The following is a 21,727-nucleotide window of genomic DNA, read 5'->3' as shown; positions in this document are numbered from 1 at the left end:
TGGGTAAACAAATTACTATTCGGCAATTGATAGAAGAACAAATAATTATGACGATATCCAAGGCAGTGATCAATATATAGGCATCACGTCCAAGATTAGTAGTCTGAAACGATTCTGCATCTACTACTATTACTCCACACATCGACCGTTATCCAGCATGCATCTAGTGTATTAAGTTTGGGGAGAAATGGAGTGATGCAATAAGAATGATGACATGATATAGACAAGATCTATTCATGTAGGAATAGCCCTCATCTTGTTGTACTTAATGGCAACAATACAAATACGTGCCTCACTACCCCTTCTGTCACTAGGTGAGGACACCGAAAGATTGAACCCGTCACAAAGCACCTCTTCCCATTGCAGGAAAAATCAATCTAGTTGGCCAACAAAATCAATAGATCGAAGAGAAATACAAAGCTATCTTAATCATTCATAAAAGAGTTTAGAGAAGACTCAAATAATATTCATAAATAATCTAATCATAAACTCACAATTCATCGGATCTCAATAAACACACTGCAAAAGAAGATTACATGGAATAGATCTCCAAGAACATCGAGGAGAACATTGTATTGAAGATCAAAGAGAGAGAAGAAGCCATCTAGCTACAAGCTATGGACCCGCAGGTCTGTGGTAAACTACTCACACATCATCAGAAGGGTAGCAAGGTTTATGTAGAAGCCCTCCATGATCGAATCCCCTCTGGCAGAGTACCGGAAAAGGCCCCAAGATGGGATCTCACGAGGAAAGAAGCTTGTGGCGGCGGAAAAGTATTTTTGACGTTCTTTTGCATGAAGAGATTGAGCATACAAGCTTAAAAGCGCATGACCACCTCTGCTTCCCTCTGCGAAGGGCCTATCTTTTACTTTATGGATTTACCTTTTGTGGAAGAGTCAAAGTATTTTCTTCTATTCATTTTTATTTTTCTCTTTAGCAAGCATCATGTGGTGAGGAAATATCTAGGCACATATATCTAGTTGGATATGAGTAGATATGAGTTATTATTGTTGACATCACCCTTGACGTGAATGAGTTGGGAGGCGAAACTATAAGCCCCTATATTTCTATGTGTCCAGTTGAAATTTTTTGCTCATGTGTATGAGGTGAGTGTTAGCAATCATAGAAGACTAAATGATGGTTGAGTATGTGGACTTGCCAAAGGCTCCGATACGAGACCCTTCCTAAAAAGATGATGAATTGTAGTTGCAAAGTTGACTGAGAACATAGTTTGTTGATTTTCAATTAAGTTTATGCTTTTTTACTTTGATGTTGTGATGAATTGTAACTTGTTCATGATAAAGTTATATGATAAAGTTATGTGATAAAATTGTATGATAAAGTTTGTTGTTGTTATAATAATATGCATGATGCTTCTATGTCCGTATTTTGTTTTTATTGACACCTCTCTCTCTAAGCATGTGGACATTTATTGAATTTTGGTTTTCGCTTGAGGACAAGCGAGGTCTAAGATTGGGGGAGTTGAAACGTGCATTTTGCATCATGTTTCCCTACTGTTATTTACAATGTTTTTATGCATAATAATGCTTTATGGAGTAATTCTAATGCCTTTTCTCTCATAATATGCAAGGTTTACACAAAGAGGGAGAATGACGGTAGCTGGAACTCTAGACCAGAAAAAGCTATGTTAGAGTTACCTATTCTGCACAACTCCAAATGAGATGAAATTTAAGGAGAATTATTTTGGAATATATAAAAAATAATGGAGCAAATAACTACCAGAGGGGGGCCACCTGGTGAGCACAATACACCAGGGCGCGCCAGGCCCCCCTAGGCGCGCCCTGGTGGGTTGTGCTCAGCTCAGCCCACCTCCGGTGCCTATCTTCTGGTATATAAGTCATTTTGACCTAGAAAAAAAAGGAGAGGACTTTCGGGACGGAGCACCGCTGTCTCAAGGCGGAACTTGGGCAGGAGCACTTTTTCCCTCCGGCAAGCGATTCCGCCGGGGGAACTTCCCTCCCGGAGGGGGAAATCGAAGCCATCGTCATCACCAACAACCCTCTCATCTTTGGGAGGCCAATCTCCATCAACATCTTCAATAGCACCATCTCCTCTCAAACCCTAGTTCATCTCTTGTGTTCGATCTTTGTACCGGAACCTCAGATTGGTACCTGTGGGTGACTAGTGGTGTTGATACTTTTCTCGTAGTTGCAGATGCTTGCGAGGGATTTAATCATAAATGGGAGGCTTCAAGTAAGAACAGCACGCAATCACCGGTCCACCCAAATATCAAATTATCAAAGTAGAGAACGCAAATCAAACCAACATGATGAAAGTGACTAGATGAAATTCCCGTGTACCCTCAAGAATGCTTTGCTAATTATAAGAGGCCGTGTTGGCCTGTCTTTTGCCACAAAAGGATTGGGATACCTTGCTGCATTTTATTTACCGTTACCGTTATTTGTCCGCTACAAATTATCTTGCTATCAAACTACTTGTTACCGTTTATTTTAGTGCTTGGAGAAATTACCTTGCTGAAAACCACTTGTCATTTCCTTCTGCTCCTCGTTGGGTTCGACACTCTTATTTATCGAAAGGACTACGATTGACCCCCTATACTTGTGGGTCATCAGGGGGCACCCCCCTAGGGCGCGCCTCTAGGGCTTGTGGCCCTCTTGTGGCTCATCTGGCCTCCTCCTGAAGCTTCGTTGGATAATATAATAGCATGGAACGATAAAAAATTCTAGATACATTGGAGACGTATCATTGACCTCCGTCCTGACGAGCCCGCTGTCCTACTCTTCTTGCACCCAAATGGCAACCTTTGGAGATTGCTTTGGGAACCGACACGCTGTCCTTGCTCCCTTAGCACGAAAGAGGAAAACATCCTTATCCGCGCCGTTGGCGCCCTCCTGGCTCCGCTCATAATGGCTTGTGTCACCCACGTGCAACGTGAGGTTGGGCTTGGCGAGCCTAGACATATTCGCCCCACGAGGGGCCTCGGGAGACAGCTTTGGGAGGCCGCCCAACACGAGGCCCTCGGGGTGCCCTGACGACGCATGCTGACGTACGCCTCGGGAGACAAGGGCCCTCACGAGGATCCTGATCATGAAGTCTTCAAGATGGGTCGTGCTAGGCCCATGCCAGGTGTCGTGCCTTGGGCCGCAGGTAGATGGGCCTGGGTACCCCTAATCCCACGGGCCCGACAAAAGTTGGTGTTGATGGGCGCAGGGTTCTTGATGTAGATCACAGTCACAATCCTTGCTCCGGCGGCACTCCAGCGCCAGAGCCCTCCTTCTTCTCTTCGTCTTCGCTGGCCTCCCCCTAGATGGGAGGAGGGTTTCCCCTCTGGTCCATGGTCTCCATGTCGGCGGAGGGGCGAGAGCCCCTCCAAGATTGGATCTCTCTCTCTCTCTCTGTTATCTTCTGTTTCGCGTTCCTGTTTTCTGACCGAAAACCGTTTCTTAAATACCCAGAGATCCGTAATTCCGATTGCGCTGAGATTTTAACACGATTTTTTCCGGATATTATCTTTCTTGCAGCGAAAGAAGGGCAGCAACTGCCTTACAAGGTGGCCACTACCCACCACCGCGCGCCTGGGGGCGCGCGCCCTAGTGCCTAGTGGAGTCTATGGGCCTCTGTTTGCATTGATTCCACCTCCCAAAAATCACATATATTCCGAAATAATTCTCCATAAAATTTTATTGCATTTGGACTTCGTTTGCTATGGATATTCTGTGAAACAAAAAACATGCAACAAACAGAAACTGGCACTGGGCACTGGATCAATATGTTAGTCCAATAAAAATATAAATTCTTGCCAAAAGTATGCGAAAGTTGTATAATATTGGCATGGAACAATAAAAAAATTATAGATATGACAGAGACGTATCAGCATCCCCAAGCTTAATTCCTGCTCGTCCTCGAGTAGGTAAATGATAAAAAAGATAATTTTTGATGTGGAATGCTACCTAGCATAACCTTGATCATATATCTAATAATGGCATGAATATTAAGACACGAGTGATTCAAAGCAATAGTCTATAATTTGACATAAAGACATCAATACTCAGGCATCCTAACAAACAATCATGTCTTTCAAAATATCAACGCCAAAGAACACTATCCCTACAAAATCATATAGTCTTTTCATGCTCCATCTTCTTAACACCAAGTATTTATCATGTACTACCCCGGTGTCAGCAAGCAATTGGTTCATACTTTTTAACGCGCTTCAGCTTTTTCAACTCCCACACAATACATGAGCGCAAGCCATGGATATAGCACTATGGGTGGAATAGAGTATGATGATAGGGGTAAACATAGAGAAGACAAAAAGTAAGAAAGTCTCAAATCGACGCGGCTAACCAACGGACTATGGAGATGTCCATGAATTGATATCAATGCGAGGAGTAGGAATTTCCATGCAACGGATGCACTAGAGCTATAAGTGTATGAAAGCTCAAACTGAAAAGTAAGTGGGTGTGCATCCAACTCTATAACAAAAATTCCCACTAGTATATGAAAGTGGCAATATAGGAGACTCTCTATATGAATAACATGGTGCTACTTTGAAGCACAAGTGTGGAATAACATTTTCCCTTCTCTCATTTTTCCCTTTTCCTTATTTTCTTCCTTTTTTCTTGGGCTCTTTTTGGCCTCACTTTTTTTTCTTTTTTTTTCTTTTTGTCTGGAGTCTCATCCTGACTTGTGGGGGAATCATAGTCTCCATCGTCCTTTCCTCATTGGGACATGCTCTAATAATGAATAATGATGATCATCACACTTCTATTTACTTACAACTCAATATTACAACTCGATACCTAGAACAAAGTATGACTCTATATGAATGCCTCTGGCAGTGTACCAGGATGTGCAATGATCTAGCATAGCAAGGATATCAAAAAACGGACAAGCCATGGAAATATCATGCTAGCTATCTTATGATCATGCAAAACAATATGACAATGAATGCTCAAGTCATAAAAACGAAACGATGGAAGTTGCATGGCAATATATCTCAGAATGCCTATGGAAACGCCATAATAGGTAGGTATGGTGGCTGTTTTGAGAAAAATATAATAAGTCTTATGTGTGATAGAGCGTATCATATCACGGGGTTTGGATGCATCGGACAAATTTGCACCGACTCTCGAGGTGAGAAAGGGCAATGCACGATACCATAGAGGCTAGCAAATTGCGGAAAGGTAAGAGTGTGTATCATGGACTCACATTAGTCATAAAGAACTTACATACTTATTGTAAAAGTTTATTAGCCCTCGAAGCAAAGTACTACTATGCATGCCCCTAGGGGGGAGGTTGGTAGGAGTTAACCATCGCGTGCCCCCGACCTCTACGCAAAGGAAGACAGTCAATAATAAGTCATGCTCCAACTTCATAGCATAACAGGAGACAATACGTGCATGCTTCGGGAATCATAAACCTTAACACCAATATTCCTACTAAACATAATCATTTACAGGTACCTCCTACATATTCCATCTCTATATCGCAAAACTATTGCAAGGAATCAAACATATCATATTCAGTGATCCACAAGTTTTATGTTTGATTTTATGACTAACCATGTGAATGACCAATTCTTGTTGACTCTCAAAGAGATATAAGTGAAGCATGAGAGTTTAATTCTTTCTACAAAAGACCATACTCTAATAAATATAAGTGAAGCAAAAGAGCATTCTATAAATAATAGTTTTATATATGTAGAGAAATAGGCAATCCAAACTTCAAATGATATAAGTGAAGCACATGAAGCATTCTATAAAGCCATACTCAAAAGATATAAGTGAAGTGCAAAGAGCATTCTATAAATCAACCAAGGACTATCTCATACCAGCATGGTGCATTAAAATAAAAATAAAAAGCACACGACGCTCCAAGATTTACGCATATCACGTGAACAAAACAAAAATCGATACATACCAATACTTGTTGAAGAAAGATGGGATGCCTTCCAGGGCATCCCCAAGCTTAGACGCTTGAGTCTCCTTGAATATTTACTTGGGGCGCCTTGTGCCTACCCAAGATTGAACTCTTATCTCTCCTCCTTCTCCTCACATCGATACCACCTCGATCTTCGAACACTTCATCCACACAAAACTTAACAAAACCTCCATGAGATCCGTTAGTATAATAAAGCAAATCACTAATTTAAGTATTGTTGCAAATCCATTCATATTTTATTTTTGCATTATACCTACTGTATTCTAACTTCTCCATGGCTTATACCACCGACACAAACCATAGTTCGATCAAAACAATGCATCAAAAACAGAATCTGTTAAAAACAGGACAGTCTATAGAAATCTGAACATTGACCATACTTCTGTAACTCTAAAAGTTCTGAAAAATTAGGATAAAATAAACAATTTGCCTAGTAGTACTGTGTCAAAATTTCAGAATTTTTGCACGTTCCAATAATAAATGTAAATTCACGCACCAGGGCAAAAGTTTCTGATTTTTGCATAGAAGTACTCTGTAAAAATTTCAGAAACATTCGATGTTCCAGTAAAAAATGAAAATCCATGCACTATTGCCAAAGTTTCTGTTTTTGCACTGCACACACCAAACAATCAATCTAATCATCCTAAAGGCAAATCTTGGCACATTATTTTATAATACAATGGATTTGTACAAGGGGTTAATTATTTTTGTTGAAAAGTTTCTGTAATTAAGATACACAAAGTTTCCATGGGCATGAACAAAGTTCAAGGCTAGCTCCCACTTTAACAATGCTCGTCTCTCTCACTTCCACTTTTCTTTTTGAAAAGTTTTAAGTTCCCCTCTATTCTTTTTTTGTTTTTAAACTTTATAAAAGCACATAACATAATAAAATGACTCTCTAAAACTTTTGGGTTGTCTCCCTGGCAGCGCTTTCTTTAAAGCCGTTAAGCTAGGCATAAAGTGCTCAAGTAATTGATCCACCCGAATCCCAAGGTATATCAAAGCAAATTTTAATTAACAATGATTTGTAATTTAGTAGTGAGCACAAAGTAATATATCTCATGTAACAACGAAGTATAGCTCTCTTCCTATGCATCAGCATGTCATAAAAGAACAATTCATGCACACAAAGTAAAGTCCGATACATAGCATAAATAGTTTCTTGCAATTTTATCGTATTAGAAACATAAAGAGGTTGAAATGTAGTTCCTCTCTCAAAATAATTGCAAGTGGGAGCAGCAAGCACATGCATATTATATTCATCAAAATCATCATGTGTAACGGTAAAATGCAACCCATCAATATAATCCTTAATAAGAGCAAACTTCTCCGGTATAGTGTAGTTGGGAGAATTCAAAAAGATAATAGGACTATCATGTGTGGGTGCAATAGAAACAATCTCATTCTTAACATAAGGTACTATAGCAAGTTCATCTCCATAAGCATAATTCAAATTGGCATCTTGGCCAGAAGCATAGCAAGCATCAATTTCATCAAAAAGGGATATTCCAAACGAATCCAAGGGATCATAGCAATTATCATAGCATTCATCCTTCGGTAAACATGAAGGGAAATTAGACAACGTATGAGTTAAATAGGTACTCTCATTAGAAGGTGGGCACGGGTAGCTAATCCACTCTTCCTCCTTTAGTTCTTTGCCCTCCTCATCATCTTTTTCATCCAATGAGCTCATAGTTTCAACAATTTCTTCTTCCATAGATTCCTGCAAAATATTAATCTCTTCTTGGACAGAGGAGACTTTCTCAATAAACTCATTAATATTAGCATTATATTCATAATTCACATAGCAATATTTAATTATAGAAAAAGATTCCGGTCTGTAAACAGCATCATCATAATTTTCACACTTTTCAAAGAAAGATTCAATTTCATAAGCACCCTTAAAAGCAACAAATTCTTCTATTCGTTCCACATCATAGTAATCATATCTACCATTAGCATAAGAAGCTAAGGTTTCATTATCATTAAATTTGCATGAAATTAAAAGGGAAGGTGTGGAGCCTTCATCCTAGAGCAACAAGTATAATCATATCTCAAGCATAGATCCCGAGCATACTAATGCAACATCTGAATCTGATCCCTGATACGTCTCCAACGTATCTATAATTTTTTATAGTTCCATGCTGTTATATTATCATTCTTGGATGTTTTACCATCATTTTATAGCAACTTTATATCATTTTTTGGGACTAACCTATTGACATAGTGCCAGTGCCAGTTGCTGTTTTTTTTGCTTGTTTTTTACTCCGCAGAATATCAATATCAAACGGAGAACAAACGCAGCGAAACTTTTTGGAGATTTTTTCTGGACCAGAAGTCACCCAGTGGGCCAAAGAAGTACCAGAGGGAAGGCCAGTGGGGAGCACAACCCACCAGGGCGCGCCCAGGAGCCCAAGCGCGCCCAGGGGATTGTGCCCCCCATGGAGCCCCCCTGCACCGCCTCTTCGCCCTATAAATTCCCAAATATTCCAGAAACCCTAGGGGAGTCGACGAAACACAATTCCAGCCGCCGCAAGTTCCAGAACCACGAGATCCAATCTAACACCATCACGGAGGGGTTCATCATCCTCATTGGTTCCTCTCCGATGATGCCTGAATAGTCCACCATAGACCTACGGGTCCGTAGGCAGTAGCTAGATGGCTTCCTCTCTCTTTTGATTCTCAATACAATGGTCTCTTAGAGATCTATTTGAGTTTATGATCAGATCTATATCCATGAATATTATTTGAGTCTTCTTTGATCTTTTATATGCATGATTATTTATAGCCTCATATTTCTTCTTTGAATCTTTGGTTTAGTTAGGCCGACTAGATCATTTTTCTTGCCATGGGAAGAGGTGCTTTGTGATGGGTTCGATCTTGTGGTGTTCTTTCCCAGTGACAGAAGGGGCAGCAAGACACGCATGTATCGTTGCTATTAAGGATAACAAGATGGGGGCTATTCCTACATGAATTGATCTCGTCTACATCATGCCATCGTTCTTATTGCATTACTCTGTTTCTCCATGAACTTAATACACTAGATGCATGCTGGATAGCGGTCGATGTGTGGAATAATAGTAGTAGATGCAGGCAGGAGCTGGTCTACTAATCTTGGACGTGATGCCTATATATTGATCATGCCTTGGATATCGTCATAATTATTCGATTTTCTTTCAGTTGCCCAACAATAATTTGTTTACCCTTCGTGTGCTATTTCTTGAGAGAAGCCACTAGTGAAATCTATGGCCCCCGGGTCTATTCTTTATCATATCTGCTTTCCGATCTATTATTTGCCACTTTTATTTTCAGATCTATTATTCCAAAAACCCAGAAATACCTTGCTGCACTTTTTATTTGCATCTTTTATTTCGCGTTTTATCGAGATCTATTTATAGAATCTATCACAATTATTCTCCCGTCAACTTGCCAATTTCTGATGACGTTACCTAGAAGGGATTGACAACCCCTTATAAGCGTTGGGTTGCAAGTATTTGTTCTTTGTGTGCAGGTACCGTTTACATAGTGTTGCTTGGTTCTCCTTCTGCATTGATACCTTGGTTTCATAACTGGGGGAAATACCTACCATAGTTGTCCTGCATCATCCCTTCCTCTTTGGGGAAATACGAACGCAGTTTCAAGCGACATCAAAAGGAAATTCTCGCACCGTTGCGGGGAGACATCATCACTATCTATCAGGTTCCTAATCACAAATCTCATCTCCTTGCAATTTACATTATGTTCCATTTCCTCTCGTTTTCATCTCCCCCACTTCACAAAAAAAATTGCCTTTTTATTCGTCCACTTTTTCGTTCGCCGTTTTCTCGTCAGATCTATCCTTTTGTTTGTGTTCTTGTTTGTGTAGTTACAATGTCTCAAATAAAGTACTATGATATTCTTACCCCATTATTATGCTTGAGACTGAAAAAAGTACTAAGGAATATATGACTACACAATTTGAGCACAATAAGTATTTTACCGAGGAACTTAAAGAGCACTCTACGGTGTTAGATGCTATAACAAGACAACTTGATGATATTAGTAGAGAAGTTTGTAATCTTCAATCCAAGTATGCTCATGCTGAAAATTTGCTAGGCAAAATATCTGATGCTCAAGCTAAATTAGTAAATCAAATGGCTACTAAACCAATTTCTCTAGAGGGTAAAAATAATGAAGATCTTAAAATGATTGGTGTTTCTTCTATTAATTCCTTGTTTAGTAAAATTAAAATTGATGATAAAGGGACTGAAGAAGAGTCAACAATTCGGAGGGTGAAAATCTTGATGATTTTTTTTTTGCTAAAACTGGGTTTGGAGAGGTCAAAACTTTAACTGGTGATGTGCCCATCCAGGATAAATTCACCTCATGCCTATGAACAAAATAAATCTTTTACTAAACATATCGTAGATGCCATGATGAAATCTTTAGAAGAAAAGTTGGAATTAGAGATCTCAATCCTAGAAAATTATATGATGAGCGGGAACCTACCATTAAAGTAAAGATTAAAAAATTTGAGTGTTTTGCTTTATGTGACTTGAGTGCTAGTGTTTCCACAATTCCGAAATCTTTATGTGATGTGCTTGGTCTTACCGATATTGAAGAATGTTCTCTTAATTTGCACTTGGCGGAATCTACTATTAAAAAGCCTCTGGGGAGAATTAATGATTTTCTTATTCTTGTAAATAGGAATTATGTGCCCATAGATTTTATTATTCTTGATATTGATTGCAATCCGTCTTGTCCTATCATACTTGGTAGACCGTTTTTACGCACTATAGGTGTCGTGATTTATACGAAAGAAGGGAATATTAAATTTCAGTTTCCACTAAGAAAGGGTATGGAACACTTACGTAGGACAAGAATTAAGCCACCCATATGAATCAATCATGAGGGCATCCTATGGATCTGAAACTAAAGATGATAATACTGGAATCTATGCATTATGACTAGCTAGGGGCATAAAACAATAGCGCTTGTTGGGAGGCAACCCAATGAATATTTTTTTACCTTTTTCCTTTCCATTTGTGAGTGTCACAATTATGCTGTTGTTATGATTGTGTTTTTTATATTTCAATTAGTTTTTGTGCCAAGTAAAGCCTTTGGGATTATGTTTGGTGATAGTTGATTTGATCTTGTTGGACAACAGAAACTTTTGCGTCCAGTAAAATTATTCTTCAAAATCACAAAAGTGACGAAAAATTCTGAATTGTTTACACAAGATTGATATAGAAATTGCCTACGTTGTCCTAATTTTTCAGAATTTTTGGAGTTACAAAAGTATACGAAGTTTTCAGATTACTACAGATTGTTCTGTTTTTGACAGATTCTGTTTTCTTTGCATTGTGTGCTTATTTTGATGAATCTATGGATTGTATCGAGGGGTATAAGCCATGGTAAAGTTGGAATACAGTAGATATACTGCAATAATAAAATATTGTTGTGTTTGCAATAGTACTTAGAGTAATGATTTGCTTTCTTATACTAATGGATCTCACAAAGGTTTTGTTAAGTTTTGTGTGATTGAAGTTTTCAAGTTTTGGGTGAGATCGCGATGGATGAAGGAATAAGGAGTGAAAAGAGCCTAAGCTTGGGGATGCCCCATGGCACCCCAAGTTAATATTCAAGGAGAACCAAGAAACTAAGCTTGGGGATGCCCCGAAAGGCATCCCCTCTTTCTTCTAACAACCATCGGTCTTTTACTTCGAGCTATATTTTTATTCGTCACATATCATGAGTTTGCTTGGAGCATCTTGTATTATATGAGTCTTTGCTTGTTTTGCTTTTTAGTTTATGTCATCTATCGTTGCTGGACACACCTATTTTAGAGAGCCAAAATTATGCTATGATTTGTTAGAATTGCTCTTTATGCTTCACTTAAAAAAATTGAGCTATGGATTTGCTCTAGTGCATCACTTATATATTTTTGAGCATGGTGTGCTTTAATATTGTTGAGGAAATGCTCTCATGCTTCACTTAGAGAGAGATAGTAAATTTTTTAAGAAATTCTCTCATGCTTCACTTGTATTTTTTTGAGAGATGAAAATTTTTATGCTCATGCTCTTCACTTAAATTTGTTTGAGCCTATCAAAAGCAATTGCAACATATGAAATTAGTCCCAAAGTGATAGATATTCAAGAGGGATATAATAAAAACTTTCATGAAGCTCATTGGACAAAATAAACTTGATTCTTTGTAATAGTTTTGAGATACGATGATACTGACATGTGAGTCATGTTGGTGAGTAATTATGCTTTAGTAAGAATATCGGTGTTAAGGTTTGTGATTCCCTATGCAAGCACAAAAGTCAATAGTTATGCAATGAAATTACATCCTACTTGTGGTGCATTATTCGGGGTCAGTTATGCTTAATGCTTGCTTATGTGAATTTTTGTTTCTTGGTTGGGTGCTTCTCAATCTTTTTGCTAGCCTCCACTTGTACTAAGTAGAAATACTATTTGTGCATCCAAAATCCTTAAACCCAGTTTTGCCATATAAGTCCACCATACCTACCTATATGCGGTATTTCTGTGCCGTTCTAAGCAAATTTGTATGTGCCATCTCTAATTTTCAAAATGAATTTCCTTTTTGTGTGCTCGTACCGCTCATGAAGTGGCAGGGTGTGGCCAATATTTTCCATGCTAGATGTGTTATTCTCAGGATGAGTGTTTATTCACTTGTCATTGCACGAGAGTACGGTGGTAATAGGGATGCCCAGTCCCGAAATGAAAAATAAATTTACTTTATGTAGTCAAATAATAAATTCCTTGGAAAGTGTTGGTATGGAAGGCACCCGTGGATATGCCTATCCATGGATTGTGAAAGAATGGTGGAAAAAGGAATAAACTTTATTTTATGTTTGGGAACCGCCTATGATATATCTAGCATGGAAAGTGTAGGGAATTACTCAGTTGTTTTCGTTGACGGGAAAAGTATGCCTCTCAAAAATTTTGATCTCTCAATTTTAGCTTTGAGCTTTGGCACCTCTACAAATCCCTACTTCCCTCTGCGAAGGGCCTATCTAATTACTTTATGCAATTTTTATTTTTATTTGAGTCTCCATTTTCTCTTATAAAGCACCAACTAGGGAGCACTATGATCATACTTGAGCATTGGATGTAGCTAATATGCGAGTGTGTTTCACGAATGCATCAATGATTGAGCATGATGGGCTAGGGATAACTTTCTTTAGTGTTGATATTTTGAAAGACATGGTTGCTTATTGATATGCTTGAGTATAGAAATCTTCCTGTCAAAACTAGACTATTGCTTTGAACCATATAAAAGTCCAAATGTCCGTGCTACAAAAGAAAAGAATATGTGATGAACATGTTAGGCAGCATTCCACAACAAAAATCCTGTTTTTATCATTTACCTACTCGAGGATGAGCAGGAATTAAGCTTGGGGATGCTGATACGTCTCCAACGTATCCATAATTTTTGATAGTTCCATGTTGTTATATTATCATTCTTCGATGTTTTACCATCATTTTACAGCAACTTTATATCATTTTTTTGGACTAACCTATTGACATAGTGCCCAGTGTCAGTTGCTGCTTTTTGCTTGTTTTTTACTTCGCAGAATAACAATACCAAACGGAATCCAAATGTAGCGAAACTTTTTGGAGATTTTTTCTGGACCAGAAGACACCCAGAGGGCCAAAGAAGTACCAGAGGGGAGGCCCGTGGGGAGCATAACCCACCAGGGTGCACCTAGGGGGTTGTGCCCCCCATGGACCCCCCCTGCACCGCCTCTTCACCCTATAAATTCCCAAATATTCCAGAAACCCTAGGGGCGTCGACGAAACACAATTCCAGCGGTCGCAAGTTCCAGAACCACGAAATCCAATCTAACACCATCATGGAGGGGTTCATCATCCTCATTGGTGCCTCTCCGATGATGCGTGAGTAGTCCATCATAGACCTACGGGTCTGTAGGCAGCAGCTAGATGGCTTCCTCTCTCTCTCTCTCTCTTTTTATTCTCAATACAATGGTCTCTTGGAGATCTATTTGATGTAACTCTTTTTGCGGTGTGTTTGTTGGGATCCAATGAACTTTGAGTTTATGATCAGATCTATATCCATGAATATTATTGGAGTCTTCTTTGATCTCTTATATGCATGATTATTTATAGACTCGTATTTCTTCTTCGAGTCTTTGGTTTAGTTAGGCCAACTAGATCGATTTTTATTGCCATGGGAAGAGGTGCTTTGTGATGGGTTTGATCTTGCGGTGTTCTTTCCCAGTGACAGAAGGGACAGCAAGACACGCATGTATCGTTGCTATTAAGGATACCAAGATGGGGGCTATTCCTACATGAATAGATCTTGTCTACATCATGCCATCGTTCTTATTGCGTTACTCCATTTCTCCATGAACTTAATACACTAGATGCATGCTGGATAGCGGTCGATGTATGGAGTAATAGTAGTAGATGCAGGTAGGAGCCGGTCTACTAATCTTGGATGTGATGCCTATATATTTATCATTGCCTTGGATATTGTCATAATTATTCGATTTTCTATCAATTGCCCAACAGTAATTTGTTTACCCACCGTGTGCTATTTCTTGAGAGAAGCCACTAGTGAAATCTACGGCCCCCGGGTCTATTCTTTATCATATTTGCTTTCCGGTCTATTATTTGCCACTTTTATTTTCAGATCTATTATTCCAAAAACCCAAAAATACCTTGCTGCACTTTTTATTTGCATCTTTTATTTCGTGTTTTATTGAGATTTATTTATCCAATCTATCACAATTATTCTCCCATCAACTTGACAATTTCTGACGCCTTTACCTAGAAGGGATTGACAACCCCTTATAAGCATTGGGTTGCAAGTTTTGTTCTTTGTGTGAAGGTACCGTTTACATAGTGTTGTTTGGTTCTCCTACTGGATTGATACCTGGGTTTCATAACTGAGGGAAATACCTACCGTAGTTGTACTGCATCATCCCTCCCTCTTTGGGGAAATACCGACGTAGTTTCAAGCGACGTCAGTCCCATAACAGTTTCCCTTTTTGAGTCAAGCGATAATCCCTAAAGTATTCATGTTGATCCAACGTGTCTCCCGGTATCAAGTTGAGTTTTCTCAAGATTATCAAAGTAGTGTTTAATATTTTTCACATAGCGAGCATCGAGGGTTTTAGGTGGTTCCCCATCTCCATGAGTAGCAAGTACAACTATTTTTTTGGTATTTCGTGTTCCATATCCATAACTAAAGATAGAGAATAACTTAGAACACAAAATAAAAACTACTTAGTGATAAAGCAAACAAGCACACACGAGAATATTCACCCCACGCTATTGCTCCTCGGCAACGGCGCCAGAAAAAGGTCTTGATAACCAAGTATAGGGGATCATTTGTAGCCTTTTCGATAAATAAGAGTGTTGAACCCAATGAGGAGCGACCAACTAGAGAGCGAGAACGGTCATAAACATGCATTGAGATTAATCAACATTGAATGCAAGCATGAGTAGGACATAAATCACCATGAACATAAATATCGTGGAGGCTATGTGGTTTTGATTCAACTACATGCGTGAACATGTGCCAAGTCAGGCCACTTGAATCATTCAGAAGAGGATACCATCCTATCATACAACATCATAACCATTTTAAATGCATGTTGGCACACAAGATAGACCATTATCCACTCCTAGATAATTAAGCATGGCATGGGTAACTATAATCTCTAATTTTCATTGCAAACATGTTTCATTCATAATAGGCTGAATCGGGAATGATGAGCTAATCATATTTACAAAGACAAAATAGGTCGGGTTCGTACCAGCTTTTCCTCATCTCAATCATTCTATCAAATATCATCATTATTGCCTTTCACTTGCATGACCGAACGATGTGAATAATAGTAAGAGTGCACGTGCCATGGACTAAGCTGGAATCTGTAAACATTTATTCAAAGGAGAAGACAAGGTAATATGGGCTCTTTGTTAGATCAAGAATAATGCATATGAGAGCCACTCAACATTTTCATTGTGGTCTTCTCCTTACGACCCAAAGAAAAGAAAATAATTTCAAAGAAACACACTGAAATATTTTTTGAGTTTTTGATTTTCTAAAGAAAGTAGAACGAAAATGAGAAAAACTATTTACACGGGAAAAGTCCCAACAAGCATAAGAAGAACAAGAAATCTTTTGGGGTTTTCTTTTAATGCTACAACTAATTAAACTAGAAATAAAACTAAAAAGAAGCGAAAAATATTTTTGGATTTTATCAAAGTTTTTCAAACACACAAGAAGAAAGCAAGAAAAAGAAACTAACATGGATAATGCAATGGAAACGGATGAACACCGACAACTGGAATGAATGTGTGAACATGAATGTAATGTCGATGGGAAATACGTACTCCCCCAATCTTAGGGTTTTGGCCTAAGTTGGTCTATGGCCACGGCTCGAAGTAACCCTCTCTTGGATACTGTGGAGGGTCCTGAGGGTTCCACTGGTTGGCGAGCTCTTGTGGCTCCCACTGGTAAATAGGCTCCTGATATGGCTCAGGTTCCGGTGCTGGCTCAAGCACTGGGGGTTGTGAGAGACCCCAAAAAATTTAGATGTCGTCGGGCATAATAATGTACCTGCCTGAATAAATATCGAACAAAGAAGGTGCAGGCAAAGTAATAATCTCACGGGTGCCCTGGCTGAATACTAAGTTGTAGAGGAGTCGCTTATCCTCATTATTGTCAATAAAATCGTGTGCTACCATACTAGCATAGTCTAAATATTTAGTGGGTAGCAGCATCTACTCCTTCCCATCATGCCTAATAGGTATCTCAAAATGTGCTGCGCGGTGGGAGGCATAGATACCACCTAACTACTACCCTTCGAACGGTTTGTGTGCAATCGCCGAGCAACCATAGTGCCCAACCTAAAAGTTCTATCAGCATATAAAGCATGGAGCAAAATAGCAAGGTCAGGTGCATTAACACCTCCACTCTCCCCATGACCTATCAAACATCTCCTGGCGAATAATGAATAATAACGTAAAACGGGAAAATGTAAACTGGATACTCTTGCCCCTGACACTCCTCTCTCTTCCCCCACGGTAGTTTCGAAAAGAAAGTCCTCCATGTCTCTAGTATGTGCCTCACTGATACGCCCCTCAAAAGGTATTTTGCAAACATTGCAAACATATATATAATGTAATTACCTTAGGCACATCATATAAGTGGAATTCTACCATGGGTCGTTCCTTCCTAGAATGAAAGTGAAAATTTGCACGAAGGTATTAGTGAGTAGGAGGTATTGGTCGCGCTTATCTTGGAGGAAACGAATGACGCCGGCATGGCAGCATTGTCCGCCAAGAAATAGAGATCTTCATAAATTCTGCCTCCTGTATCACTTGGCCATTCACACGGCCGAACCTCCGCCGCACGCGGAAGATTGTACTTGTGCTTCTCCTCCGGAGTTTCCTCCGAAGTTTCCTCCGAATTACGGCTTGATGAGCCCCTTAACCACCTCCTCATGGTTTTATTTTTTTCTCTCTACTACCTATGTCGGGGTATTGAGACCGTGTATTTCTTCAATAGGTGGTTAATTCTTAACATCTTCAGCTTTAATACCTTTTTCTTTCATAGATTTCTTTGCCTCTTGCATATCTTACGGACTGAGAAATAGAATACCCATTTTCTTCGAAATTGGCTTAGGCGGTGGCTCAGGAAGAGTCCAATCATTATCATTACTCAATATATTATTCAATAGTTCTTCAGCTTGTTCAATAGTTCGTTCCCTGGAAATACAACTAGCACAACTATCTAGGTGGTCCCTAGAAGCATCGGTTAGTCCATTATAAAAGATATCAAGTATTTCATTTTTCTTGAGAGGATGATCGGGCAAAGCGTTAAGTAATTGGAGAAGCCTCCCCCAATCTTGTGGGAGACTCTCTTCTTCAATTTGCACAAAGTCAAATATTTCCTCTAAAGCAGCTTGTTTCTTATGAGCTGGAAAATAAATTTCAGAGAAGTAATATATCATATCCTGGGGACTACACACGAAACCAGGAGCAACAGAATTAAACCATATCTTAGCATCACCCTTTGATGAGAAAGGAAACAACTTAAGAATATAGTAGTAGCGAATTGTTTCCTCATGAGCAAATAGGGTGGCTATGTCATTCAATTTAGTAAGATGTGCCACAACAGTTTCAGTTTCATAACCACAGAACGGATCAGATTCAACCAAAGTAATTAAGTCGGGATCGACAGAGAATTCATAATCCTTATCAGTAACAAGGATAGGTGAAGTAGCAAACTTAGGATCATATTGCATTCTAGCATTCAAATATTTTTCTTTCCATTTGCATAGTAATTTCTTAAGATCATCTCTATCCTTACAAGCAAGAAAGTCATTCGCTACCTCTCTATCCATAACACTCAGGTATATCAGGCAATTCATATCTAGTAGTGCTAGGTCTAATTGGTGTTTCAAAGTTTTCAGTTTCAATAATTTCATCAGTTTCAGAAATATCATCAGTTTCAGCATTCTCAATATATTTAGCTCTAGCAAGTCGTTCATCGAGAAATTTACCCAGTGGCACAGTATTATCAAGCAAAGTACTAGTATCATCATAAGCATCATTCATGGCAGAAGTAGCATCATTAATTACTTGCGACATATCAGAATTAATACCAGGTGTAGGTGTCGCAAGCTTACTTAAAACAGAAGGTGAATCAAGGGTAGAGCTAGACGGCAGTTCCTTACCTCCCCTCGTAGTAGAGGGAAAAATCTTGGTTCTGGTATCTTTAAGATTCCTCATAGTGATCAGCAGATATAAATCCCAAGTGACTCAGCAAATAGAGCTATGCTCCGAGGCAACGGCGCTAGAAAAAGGTCTTGATAACCCACAAGTATAGGGGACCGCAACAGTTTTCGAGGGTAGAGTATTCAACCCAAATTTATTGATTCGACACAAGGGGAGCTAAAGAATATTCGTAAGTATTATCAGTTGAGTTGTCAATTTAACCACACCTGAAAAGACTTAATATCTGCAGCAAAGTATTTAATAGCAAAGTGCATGATAGTAACGGTAACACTAGCAATAGTAATAGTAGCAGTTGGTAGTGATTGTAACAGCAGTAGCAACGAAAGTAACTTAGCAAAGATCAATATGTGAAAATCTCGTAGGCATTGGATCGACAATGATAATTGTGTTGGATGATATTCATCATGTAGCAGTCATAACCTAGGGTGACACAGAACTAGCTCCAATTCATCAATATAATGTAGGTATGTATTCTGTATCAAGTGCATATCAGGATGTTCGGTTCCATCTCCTGCATAAGGATTAGCTAGCAGTTGTTCTATCATACCCGGAGGAATTTCATAACCAATATTTTCAGTAGGTGCAGTAGGTTGAGGGGTAGCTAATTGTGGTTCCAGTCGAGGTGAAGATACCCCGAACAAACCCCTCAAAGGATTGTTCTCCATAGTAACAAGTGACAATAAATTTCAGCACGTAGTAATAATTTTTCCTTACCGATTTCCACTTACCAAGAGCACTTCACTCCCCGGCAACGGCGCCAGAAAAGATCCTTGATGACCCACAAGTATATGGGATCAATCGTAGTCCTTTTGATAAGTAAGAGTGTCGGACCCAACGAGGAGCAGAAGGAAATGACAAGTAGTTTTCAGCAAGGTATGCTCTGCAAGCACTGAAATTATAAGTAACGAGTAGTTTAAAAGCAAGATAATTTGTAACGAGCAAGTAATGGTAATGGGAACAAAAGTGCAGCAAGGTAGCATCCTTTTGAGGCAAAGGACAGCCAAAACGGTCTCTTATGATAAGCAAAGCGTTCTTGAGGGTACACGGGAATTTCATCTAGTCACTTTCATCATGTTGGTTTGATTTGTGTTCGCTACTTTGATAATTTGATATGTGGGTCGACCTGTGCTTAGGTGTTGTTCTTACTTGAACAAACCTCCTACTTATGATTAACCCCCTCGCAAGCATCCGCAACTACAATAAAAGTATTAAGAATAAATCTAACCATAGCATTAAATTTTTGGATCCAAATCAGTCCCTTACGGAATAGCGCATAAACTAGGGTTTAACCTTTTGTCACTCTCGCAACCCATCATCTAATAACTACTCCACAATGCATTCCCTTAGGCCCAAATATGGTGAAGTGTCATGTAGTCGACGTTCACATGACACCACTAAGGGAATCACAACATACATACCTTCAAAATATTGAACACATATCAAGTTCACATGATTACTTGCAACAAGATTTCTCCCGTGACCTCAAGAACAAAAGTAACTACTCACAAATGATAATCATGCTCAAGATCAGAAGGGTATTAAATAGCATAATGGATCTGAACATATAATCTACCACCGAATAAACCATATAGTAATCAACTACAAGATGAAATCACCACTACTAGTCACCCACAAGCACCAATCTATAGTTCTGGTACAAAGATTGAACACAAGAGATGAACTAGGGTTTGAGAGGAGATGGTGCTATTGAACATGTTGATGGAGATTGCCCTCCCCAAGATGGGAGAGTTGTTGGTGATGATGATGGCGATGATTTCCCCCTCCGGGAGGGAAGTTCCCCCGGCGGAATCGCTCCGTCGGGGGGCAAAAGTGCTCCTGCCCAAGTTCCACCTCGAGACGGTGGCGCTTCGTCCCGAAAGTCCTCTCCTTATTTTTTCTAGGTCAAAATGACTTATATACTAGAAGAGGGGCACCGGAGGTGGGCCCAAGAGGGCACAACCCACCAGGGCACGCTTGGGCTCCCTGGTGCGCCCAGGTGGGTTGTGCCCACCTGGTGGGCCCCATCTGGTACTTATTTGCTCCAATAATTCTTATATATTTCATAAAAAATCTCCGTGAAGTTTCAGCTCATTTGGAGTTGTGCAGAATAGGTGGCCTGACGTAGCTTTTTCAGGTCCAGAATTCCAGCTGCCGGTATTCTCCCTCCTTGTGTGAACCTTGCATATTATGAGAGAAAAGGCATTAGAATTACTCCAAAAAACAATATTATGCATAAAAACAATATAAATAACAGCAAGAAAACATGATGCAAAATGAACGTATCAACTCCCACAAGCTTAGACCACGGTTGTCCTCAAGCGAAAACCAAAATCGGAAAACATGTCCACATGCTTAGAGAGAGAGAGGTGTCGATAAAAACAAAATACGGACAGAGAAGCATCATGTATATTATTATAACGACAATAGACTTTAACATAAAACTTTATCATAGAACTTTTATCATATAACTTCTCATGAATAAGTAACAATTCATCACAACATCGAAGTATAAAGCATAAACTCTATTGAAAACCAACAAACTATGTTCTGGGTCAACTTTGCAACTACAATTCATCATCTTTTCAGGAAGGGTCACGTATCGGAGCCTTTAGGCAAGTCCACATACTCAACCATCATATAGTCTTCTATGATTGCTAACACTCACCGCATACACATGAGCAAAAAGTTTCAACCGGACACATAAGAAGATAGGGGCTTATAGTTTCACCTCCCAACGTATTCACCTCAAGGGTGATGTCAACAATAATAACTCATGCTACCCATATCTGTCGTGGGGAACCACGGCCACCTATGGGACCAGGAGGCCCCTTGCTGGTTTGGCAGGGGGACATCGTGTTGCACAAAGAGCAGACAAATGTGTGGCGGCACGGCAGAGATCACGCGGGCAGTTTTACCCAGGTTCGGGCCGCCGTGAGGCGTAAAACCCTACTCCTGCTTTGGTGGATTGATGGTGGAAAGGTGGTGGTGGTGCGTAGTACACTTGCCCGGCAAGGGTTGCCTCGGGG

Source organism: Aegilops tauschii, chromosome 2 (assembly GCF_002575655.3).
Source record: "Aegilops tauschii subsp. strangulata cultivar AL8/78 chromosome 2, Aet v6.0, whole genome shotgun sequence".
Classification (NCBI taxonomy): Eukaryota; Viridiplantae; Streptophyta; class Magnoliopsida; order Poales; family Poaceae; genus Aegilops; species Aegilops tauschii.
Note: the sequence above shows the minus strand (reverse complement) of the source record.